Raw genomic sequence first — 10970 nt, forward strand, 5'->3', positions numbered from 1 at the left:
CGTTCCTTGACAAGGATGTCAAGCACACAGGCAGGGATGTGACCTGCATTTGGACAATGGGATTCAGTCCTCGGTAGGTTAAGCACGGTGCTTTACTGGGGGCTTAGGATTTCCCTAAAATCAGATTGTTCCAGCCCCTGCCGAGTGAGGTGATACCGGATATGGGATGCATCTGTGCCCTTCTGTTCTTCCAGGCACTCATGGATTGGGGCACTCTTGCCCCAATTGGTTCTAGGGTTCTGCACGTGGCCAAGATCCAAACCTGCTGGAACTGTTTATCCAACTTGCCCTGGATATGAGATTAGCCTTCCTGCAAAGGGTTAAAAGCAGGGTGCCTCCTGGAGGCTCAACAGTGATCCTGTTGCTGATGGGGATGGAAATGGCAGAAGGTGGGGTGAGGTGAGCTTTCTCTCCTTCACCCACATCCTGAACTTTAAATGGTGGCGGGGAAAATCACTACGAGGCGTCCGGGACTAGATAAAGCAGCAGAACCCGGAGGTGTAGTCAAGGGAGCTGTAGGTACCAATTGTCAGCTCCCTACTTACATGGAAATCTGATAACTGTTGTACTTAGAGAGTAGAAACCAAAGTCATAAGCCAAATAAGTGACCAGAAGAAAGCGATTAGTCATCTTTCTTCATGAGTGATCACAATACTTCTGAAGCTTCTCCACCTGTAACTTGCAATTTAGGGCCTTGTGTAATGACAGGGTAAGCATCTCTTATTGATCTCCAGACTCCTTAGTAAATTAAATGGCAGGTACACAAAGAGGTGAGGGACAGGAGTGTGGCAGCAGCCTCACAACACTTGCTCTGTTAGAACAATGTCCTGGTAAAGCCTGTGGGTCTCTGGGCTGCCCTGGAACCCCAGAACCGAAGCCTGTGGCTGGCAGAGCCTCCTGGGGCCAGTCCCTTGTGGTGAGATATGCATAAATCTGCCGATTAGCCTTGATTTATGGTCCTCCTCACCGCCTGGGGCTGTACCTTGTCAGATCTCAGGAACTAAAAGCGAGGCAAGGGCTTGGCTTCAACTTGGCTGGAAGACCCAGAAATGATAATAATAATTAACACAGCCCAACTTCCACTTGCACAATAAACAGTAATTAATGCACACAGCAGCCCAGGGAGGTATCTAGATTTGGATTATGAGCCTAAGTTTTCAGACAGGGAAACTGAGGCCACGAGGTTAAATGGCTTTTTCAAGGCCACACGAGGACTCTGTATCATACCAGAAATAAAATTTGGGCTTCCCTGTCTCCTAGTCTGAGGCCTGGATCATACCTATCTGTCAACAAAGGCTTAAGAAAACCAAACTTACACACACACACACACACACACACACTCTGCAAAAAAAGGCATTTTCCCAGAAGTTTAGGAAAAAATGATACATGAAGTGTGGCACTGACAATATCTAAACCAGATGACTACTGGAGGTGCCGTGTTCACTCTGTGAGGAAAGGCAATATGTCCTATATTTAACTGCATTTGAATGCATTTAACTGCATTTAACGTAAAGTACCCTGGAGGAGGCCATGGCTACCCACCCCAGTATCCTTGCCTGGAGAATCCCATGGACAGAGGAGCCTGGCAGGCTACAGCCCATAGGGAGTGCACAGAATCACAGACACGCGCACACAGTTAGTCTGAGATACTTCCTTTCTTTGTTGCAGTTTGCACTAAGGAGCTGATACTCTCAGGTGACTCAAATGCTCCCAGACACTGCCTCCCGAGGGCTCAAGCCTCTGGGTCTTCTCGATCAGTGTGTGTCCCCACTGTAGCGCCTGCGTGCTCAGTCGTGTCCGACTCTTTGAGACCCCATGGACTGTAAGCCACCAGGTTCCTCTGTCCATGCGTGGCATTTCCCAGGCAAGAATACTGGAGTGGGTTGCCATTTTCTCCTCCAGGGGATCTTCCCCGCCCAGGGATCGAACCTGCGGCTTCTGCACTGGCAGACAGTGTTTATCACTTAAACTATCTGGGAGTTGACAGGGATAGTTAATATAATTCCTGTAAACTAAAGAACTGAATGTTTTTCCAATAATTTGGACACTGCATGGGAATCACCTTTCCTTATGTTTACCTTGCCCTATTGTTGCCTGAGTATTATAAAATTTGTATGAACTTAAAAACCCCAAATGTCACTTGTACAATCATTCAAAACGGCCTCATTTGATCTCTTCTACTCATTATATCTAATAATTGATAAATTCAGCAAGGAATAAACAAAATACAACTACAAAGCCAGTTATTTTCTCAAGGAAGATATTTTTTAGTGCAGTTGTCAAAAGAATAACCTTATTCTAGCATCTTAGTTGTCAGTGACAGAAACTCCATTCAAACTGGTTTGGATGGAGAATTCCAGGGATGGCTTCAGGTACGGTGGGATTCCTATAAGCAGTGTCACTGACACCTGAGTTTCTCCATCTCCCAGCCTGACACAGGGCTCCTCTGTGGGGGCGAAGGTGGTCCCTTGGGTTCAGGCTGACTTCTCCCGGTGGCGCAGTCCTGCAGGTCAAGTCCCTTCTTTACTGATAACACAGGCAAAAAGCCTGGGACTGGCCATGGCTGGCCCACTGACCCGCCTGACCCTCTCTGAGATCACTGTGATAGGAGGGCATGTCACTCTTGTCTAAGTTACACGCTCACTCAAAGAGCCAGGGCACAGGGGTGGCCCATCACATACCACTGGGGTCAAGGGTGTGGGAGAAGTGGTTCCCCAAAAGAGAAGTGGGGCACTGTCTGCAAAAGAGGAAAGGATGTAAGGAAGTTGAAAGCAACAGGTCTCAGGAAGTCCCTGGCAGTCCAGTGGTTAGGACTCTGTTCTCACCGCCGAGGGCCCCACTTCAGCACCTGCTGGGAGAACTAAGATCCCACAAGCCATGCAGCGCAGAACCCACCCCCCAAAAAGCAACAGAGCTCTACCACCTCCTGTGCAGAAATTTAAAAGTCTACATTTCCCCACACATAGTAACAGAGTATTCTTCTAGATGCGATATCCATTCCCACTCATAAAACCGTGGCTGCGACCTCCAATACTATTGCTAAGGGACACCACCACCTGGAGGAACTTAAAAGCAAACGGGATTCTCCTGCTAGTTCAAGTGTCTGCTCACATCCTGTTCATTCAGGATGCTTAAGGTCATGGCCTTCAGGACCACACTCCAGAGTTGGGACAGGGAGCCAGTGCTGACAAGAAGGCAGAGAGCCTGCCAAGCCAACAGGCGCCTCCTTGCCAAAGAGAGCTGGCAGATAACATAGGCCTGGTGCATCTTGATTTTAATATAACATTGGATAAAATATTTTCCAGTTGGCTTCTGGATCATTTGGATTTTCATGAGGAATACAGATAACTTTTGTGATCAAAAAGAAACCCCACAAATCTACAGAACATAAAGATGAAGGGAAGTGGGTAGGATGAGAACAAGACAGCTAGAGTGGTGTGGGGCTAGTTGAATCCCGCAGGTGTGAGTCTCCACCCAGAGCATGTTACTTACACGCTAATATTGAATGTTAAATTGACATTTAACTGAAAGACATCCTGCTGTGGCTGAGCTCGTGTAACCTGGACATCCCACATTCTCCTGCCCTTGTGGGCCACCCTCCCCTGAATAACCCATGTCAGAAAACCCAGCTGTGTCCCCATTCCACCTCTTGCCTTCTGAGGACTCCCGAGGAGTGTGTCCTGGTCCCCAGATTCGTCTGGTCATTTCTTATTGTCTCTCACTCTCGGTCAGCACCAGCTGCCTCTGTTACCCACCAAGGACCCTCAAGGTTCTCCAAAACACAGTGAAAACCACAACAGCTTAACAGCATCTACTGAGAACTCTGGCCTAACATGAAGGAATTACAGAGCAGAAGAGACTTCAAGTGGATATCAGCTGCCCCACGTGGCACTGGCCTTCCTCATCATCACTACCTTTCCCAGCCTCCTCTCACTAAAGCACTGCTCCACCACACGTGACCAGGATAGATCATCTCTCCTGGAAGGTTGTCCCATGACATCTAGCCCTATACCTGATATCTTTTTTAAAAAAAAGAAAATCATCATCAAAGTGTTCCTTCCAGAACAAAGGACAGATTGACTCCAAGAGCTACTTTCCTAGAATGCAAAAGTCACTCACAAAACCAAAATGAAAATGTCTTTGTTTCAGCCATTTCAGGGTCCAGGCTCAACCTTCAGTAACAGGAAAACAATGGCAAATTTGAAAATAGAAGTTTTGGACCCTTCCATGTTGGGTTTAAGACCAAGAAAGCATACTTGTCAAATCTGTGGAGAGCTGAACATGGAAAGGATGGCCTCTGTCCCAGAATAAAGATCTTGACAGATCATAATGAACCAAGTCAAAGACGACACACCATGTCTCCAAGCTGAAGAGATGAATGGCTTGAGTAGAGACTGGGAGAGACTGGGTTAATTTCAGCTTGAGTTGCTAAGTTGTGTCTGACTCTTTGCAATCTCATGGACTGTAGCCCTCCAGGCTCATCTGTCCATGGGTTTCCTGGGCAAGAATACTGGATTGGATTGCCATTTCCTTCTCCAGGGGATCTTCCTGACCCAGGGATCAAACCTGTGTCTCCTGCATTGGTAGGCAAATTCTCTACCACTGAGTCACCGGTGAAGCCTCCCAGTGAAGCCCAACTTCAGTTTGGGACGGAACAAAGAACCATGAGGTGTAACTGATCACAGGTTAGTATATGCCAACCATGTGGTCTATTACTAATAAGTGACAAGACTGACATTGTAGCAGAGCGAACAGGTGTGGTCAGATCAGACCACATCTGAGGTGCATCAGTACTTGTCCAAAGGAGGGTGCTCAGCAGATGAGGGTTTATAGATCCTGTCACGCAAGGTCTCAGGGTGCTTAACCTGGAGCAGAGAACTTGGGTTGAGTGGTAGAGATGACACATGGGAGTTGTGTCAGATCTTTAAAGGACTTAAAACTTGCTCTGTGCTGACCCAGTTGAGTGCCATGAGAAGCAGCTGGTGAAAGTTACAGGGATGAAGGCTTTTGCTCAAGGGCTCAATATTAAGAACTTGCTTATACTTAGAGGGGCTGCTTGGATCCCATGGCTGGAGGCAGAGACTGCATGATCCCCCTGGAGGCTGCCTTGGTGGGACTCCTGTCTGCACGGGAGGTGACACAGATGACTCAAAGTCTCTTCCTACATCAGAAGAATAACCCCGAGAGGAAAAAAGTCAAGAAGGTGTGCTCCAGGCCCTCTCAGGCTACACACAGGAAGCACAGTGCTAGGGCAGAGATACGTGTGGGCGGCCTATGAAACTTAAAATTTTTTTCTCCATTCAAAAAAAAGAAATTTTTCGGGCCCACAAAAGTCAATTTGGTCTAAAACAGAAAAAAATGTTGCAGAATGTAAAGTTACATTTAAAATATTTTAATATTGATATGATGATGATGGGAGGGGCTGACAAAGGCCCCAGGGCCCTCGGAGGTCACAGCATGGCCTGGGCCCCTGGTACGAGGCCCCAGCTCCCTCCAGGGGTCCCCTTTTGGCACAGGCCCCTCCAGCTGTATGTTATTACTTACAGCCCAACTCCTGACCCACCCACCATTCTGTGGATCTGGGGATGATCTCTGCTGTTTAAACAAAGAAGGACATTCTCCGTGTCAGAGGCAACTACTTGGTCCCAGCAAACTAAAAGAAAACAGAAGATGGGTCTTAACCACACACATCTTTCCTTCTCTTCCTCCAAAACACTGAACGTCAACCAGCTGCCAAACGTAGCGCTGATGAATTGGGAACACAGAGCTGTGTTAAGCCCTCTCCCTGGCCCACCTCTACTGTCCAGGCGGGAGGAAGTTGGGGACTTAGCACTGGCCCTGTGGACTTGCTTCCCCCACAGAGGGGACTCCGTGATATCACATGCCCTGAGGCACACATGTGTTCTCATTTTGCCGCACTGAGAATGTTGGAAATGATGGTCCCAGGCTGCAGGACTGGACTGGAGGTAAAGTGATGTCTCAATACTCTGTGTGGACCTAGCACAGAAAAAAAAATGCTGTGCACTTATCTACCTTCCCCTGCCCTGTAGCATTTTCCTCTATCCAAATGTATGTCTTTCCCAGTGCTCTGTAATTGTGGTTTTTAAAAACTGTGGTAAAATACACATAATATTTAACAACAAAAGTCCATATGGTCAAAGCTAGGGTTTTTCCAGTAGTCATGTAGAGAAGTGAGAGTTGGACCATAAAGAAGGCTGAGCACGAAAGAATGGATGCTTTGGAACTGTGGTGCTGGAGAAGACTCTTGAGAGTCCCATGGTCTGCAAGGCGATCAAACCAGTCAATCCTAAAGGAAATCAACCCTGAATATTCATTGGAAGAACTGATGCTGAAGCTGAAGCTCCAATACTTTGGCCACCTGATGCAAACAGCTGACTCACTGGAAAATACCCTGATGCTGGGAAAGATGGAGGGCAGGAGGAGAACGCGACAACAGAGGATGAGGTGGTTGGATGGTATCACCGACTCAATGGACATGAGTTTGAGCAAACTCCAGGAGATGGTGAAGGACAGGGAAGCCTGGCATGCTGCAGTCCATGGGGTCACAAAGAGTTGGACATGACTGAGCCACTAAACAACAATTTATCATCTTAACATGTGCAAGTGTACAATTCAGTGGTACTGAAAGTATTTATAATGTGGTATAACCACCATGCTATCTACACCCAAACCTTTTCATCGTCCCCAACAAATATTCTGGATATTATTCTGTACCCATCGAATAACAACTTCCTCTTCCCCATTCTCCCAGCCCTTGGTAACTACCATTCTATTTTCTGTCTATGAATTTGCCCATGCTGGTTTATCTTGTATAAATGGCATCACACAGTTTTATCCTTCTGTGTCTGACTTACTTCACTGAGTATAATGTTTTCAGGGTTCATCCACATGTAGCATGTGTCAGAACTCCATTCCTTTTCATGGCTGAATAATATTCCATTCTATGGATGCACCATATCTCTTCATCCATTCACCTGTTCAGGGACACTGGGGCTGTTTCCACTTTTTGGCTCTTGTGAGTAATGATGCTACGTCTTTGGGTGTGCAAGTCCCTGTTCTCAATTCTGTGGGATATGTACCAGGAACAGAACTGCTGGGCCGTATGGCAGTTCTATGTCTAATCTTGTAAGAAACTATCAGTTTGTAATCGTGGTTTTGTTTTTCACAAGTAAGATCTTTTATTTCTCGTCATTAAAAGGCTGCACTGTAAACATTCTTGGACTTGTTCACCTTTGGCACTGGTCTCATGCCCAGTCACTTTTCCAGAACTACTACCTTCACCATGTCACTCTATGAGTTTTCCCTATTCACACTTGGGATTCTTCAGCACTTTCGCTTTTCTAAAGAAGACATCATGGAGGAGATAAATAGACTGGCAAGTCTTTTCTATGTCTTTCCCAATGCTGTTTGGAATCAATTTACTGACCACCTCTTTGAGGTCATCTGCACCTCTCAGGTCGTGATTTCCATCACCTTTGTGTGCATCTGATGCACCTACTGGTGCTGGGCATAAGTGGTCTTCCAAATCTGACGGCTGCATTTTTTAGTATAACCTACACAGAACAGATGAAGCAAGTAACCATCAGTTGTCTTGACATCAATGTGAGCTTCAATCACGGTCTGACATTTTTTTGACCACGGAGCACATTTTGTCTTGGGTAAGATCCATGTCATGGAAATTAATGTTTTTTTCCCCTGAACATCCTCAGTAATTGGCTTGAATTTCCTAAATGCAACTTCATCATTCTGCAGATCAGCAAGACTCACTTCAAAAATATAACCCTTGAGGCCATCAGATGCAATTTTGGTTCTTTGAGTTCCAGTGGCCTGTGTTTTCCCAATATTTCTTATATTGAACATAGCTGGTGCTTTCACATCATACTAATCTTTCCTAGAAAATGGGTCAACCATTTCCTTCTTGGCTCCCTTTTTGCCTCCTTTCGTATGGTGCTTGTTCTTGACAACTGCCATGGTGCCCCTAAGAGAGCCAAAAGGATGGAAGTACAGCTCAAGTGGGAACTTAGGCCCTGTAATCATGTTTTGATGGGAATGCTCACAGGTAGATAGCTTTCTTGGGTAGAGATGGTTGGGACATTTGACCTGGGAGTAGAGGTGAATAACTGCTTTGACATCTAGGACAAAGGACCCGAGAAAAGCTTGGCTATACCATAGGCACTCTCTGGGCCACAGTGCCGACAGGCCCCCCAGATACTTTCCTTGTCAGGGTGGTTGTCACAAGGATAGAAACTGGAAAACCATTTGACAAATGGAATTACTCACCACTGTCCCACGATCGGGCAAGCACAATACCACTGGCCATTACCCAGGACAGGGAAATGGCCTCCTCAGAATTTTGCATAAAGGCATTCATTTATATATATAAATATATGTATATATGTATATATAATTATAAAATATATGAACATAAAGAGTACATAAGTACTCATAAGTATTAAATCATAACAAAATTATTGCCATCACATCTACCACTCAGCTTAACAAACAGAACATTACTGAAGAACATTTTGAAGTTCTGCGTTTATCTGTTCCCAAGCACATTTTCATTCTCCACCTCACAGGTGACCTGAATTTAATCTATAACTTTCTTTTCTTTCTTTCTTTATAGTTTACCATGCACACTATAATACATTGCCCAATTTTGCATGTTTCTGAACCTCACATAAGTAAAAACATCTGGATTTATTTTTCTGTGACTTGCTTTTTTCATGCATCATTATACTTTCAAGACTCTTACATATTGAAATGTGTAGCTGTAGCTCATTAATTTTCACCGCTGTGTTGTGGGCTCCATTTTATGCCCATCCTTAACGTATTTATCTAGTCAACTGGAGATGGGCTGTTTTAGTTATTTCCTAAGAGCTCATTCTAATCAGGGTTTTTATCCTCACAGTAATTAGCACTAAAAGATTTTAACTGTCTGTTTTCCTACATGTGTAGGTTTTCCTCTAGATTGTTTAAATATGAGGAAAACAGGTACAATGGCCCTTTTTTGTTGCTGCTGGGTTAATAAATGTTGAGTGGTCCTACCCCATCACCCCGCACTTTTTCTGAGCACTGGCTCTCTCTGAACCAGCAGCCATATTTATAACCATCAGAGCTGATTGGGCCAAAGGTAGATACTTCTCTCAAGCTGGGCCAATCAGATGCTCTTTCTTCTGTTAGCAGAAGAGAGTGGTCTTTGTTTCTTTGCTGGTTAGCCCTGTGAAAGTGGAAATTTGGGAGCTTGGATCAGCTCTGCTTTCCCCTGCATATGGAGGGGAAGGGGTAGGACAAGGGGAAGGGTTAAGGTATAAGTGAGATGTCTGAAGAGGATGGATAGTTTTTTTAAGGAGGGGATGCGAGGTGGACTGAGAGACCTAAAGCCTTCCAGGCCTCAGCCTCAGCACTTTGCCGAGGCTTGGCCCTTGGGTCCCTTGAGGTCCTCTGCTATGTCTTTACAATAAATTGATCTTTTTGACTTAAATTAGTTTCAGTTGTTTTCTATTACTTGTAATCAAAGACCTCAACTTTTCTGTTCAATTTGCTTCTTTCAAGCCATTCAAAGGAACTGGCAGGGCTGTCACGGACCCCCTATTAACCCGAGTGAGTTAAATTCTTTCTCCGCTTAACAAGAGATAGGAAATTCTCCACTTCCAGAGTCAGTCAGCTTCAGGGAGCTAAACAATGGAGTGGATAGTTAGCTGCTTGCTAGTTTTATGTCAACAAGGTATAAAGTAGCTATGATAGTTTTATCTCGAGTTATTTTGGCCAGCTCTTAGAAATGACTGAAGAATCTTGCTCTTAACTTCCTAAAAACAGGTGCTTGATAAACATACCCCACCCTTCCCCCCATTATCCTCAGGTGCTCAGGAGGGTAACCTCGAATAAATGAAATTCTACAGATAATCCCCAAACCTTATCTAAACTCTTATCTTGGCCAATAGCTTCCTCTTCTGCCTTTTAGCAGAGCTGTTGACAAGAAGCAAATGGACTGTGACAAGCTGGAGTTTTTATCTTTTTATTTCCCTCGAAAGCCTCCAGTGGAGCTGTTGAAGAACAATGATGAGGACGAAGAGACCGGTGGCAGGTGGGCAAAGGGGAGAAACAAAGCTTGGATGGTTTGAGCACTGGCAAGCCCAGGAGTTGTCTTAAAGGGGCTGGGGGGAACACAGATGACTGAGGAGGGGGAAGAGAAGTGGCGGGAAGGGGAGCAGGCTCATGCGGAGGGGAGGGAGACTCCACTCCAAGTTTCACAAAACGCCTTTCCCAAGTCAGCACAGTTGCGCTTACAAGACAATGCACTCCCAGCAGAGTCTTCACTGAGATTTTGAAGATGTGGGCCTCGCTGAATGGAAGGGAAGCTCACTTGGCTCCCAAGCTTGGTTTTGCTTAAAATCTTCTGTCAGTTGGTACAGCCCCTGAAAACGCATCGGAGTTTTTACTCTAGCCTCTGCCAAGTGGTGAAGCCAAGGGCGCACACCCCCACCCCCACCCCCGTCTCACTCTAGAGGTAGCCATTAGGCTTTGATGTGTAATTTGAGGCAAGCGATCTTCTGCCGCCCCTTTCTTTTTTCACTGAAAACCACCGTACCGCCACAAAGCTCAAGTTCAGAGGGGGGTGGATGACTCCTCAGCAGCGCCATCTTAGAACCCAGGGGAAAAGAGACTGGCGCTTAAACCTCAGCCCACTGAATCAGATCAGCCTTTGCTGTGATGTTTCAACTGTAACATTTCAAACTTGCTCGCGGCAGCTGTTAGGTATTCCTTGCTGAGACCTTGAATTTGGAGGGCACATAAGATCACCAGCAGAGGAGGACAATGGTGTTTCATTATTCATGGAAACATGCTGCTCGTGTGCTTCGGTTTGAGCTTTTGATGAACAGAAAACGCTCTGAACTTATTTTCCTTTTTGTGAGATCCTGACACAGCATTTCTGGTTTCAAAGGAAG

The 10970-nt window shown here is 45.7% G+C and overlaps 1 pseudogene; it reads right to left on the reverse strand.

The window, feature by feature from the left end:
* Nucleotides 1–7515: 7515 nt before the first annotated feature.
* Nucleotides 7516–7992, reverse strand: LOC122422815 (annotated as a pseudogene).
* Nucleotides 7993–10970: the final 2978 nt, after the last annotated feature.

Source organism: Cervus canadensis, chromosome 20, assembly GCF_019320065.1.
Source record: "Cervus canadensis isolate Bull #8, Minnesota chromosome 20, ASM1932006v1, whole genome shotgun sequence".
In the NCBI taxonomy this organism is placed as follows: Eukaryota; Metazoa; Chordata; class Mammalia; order Artiodactyla; family Cervidae; genus Cervus; species Cervus canadensis.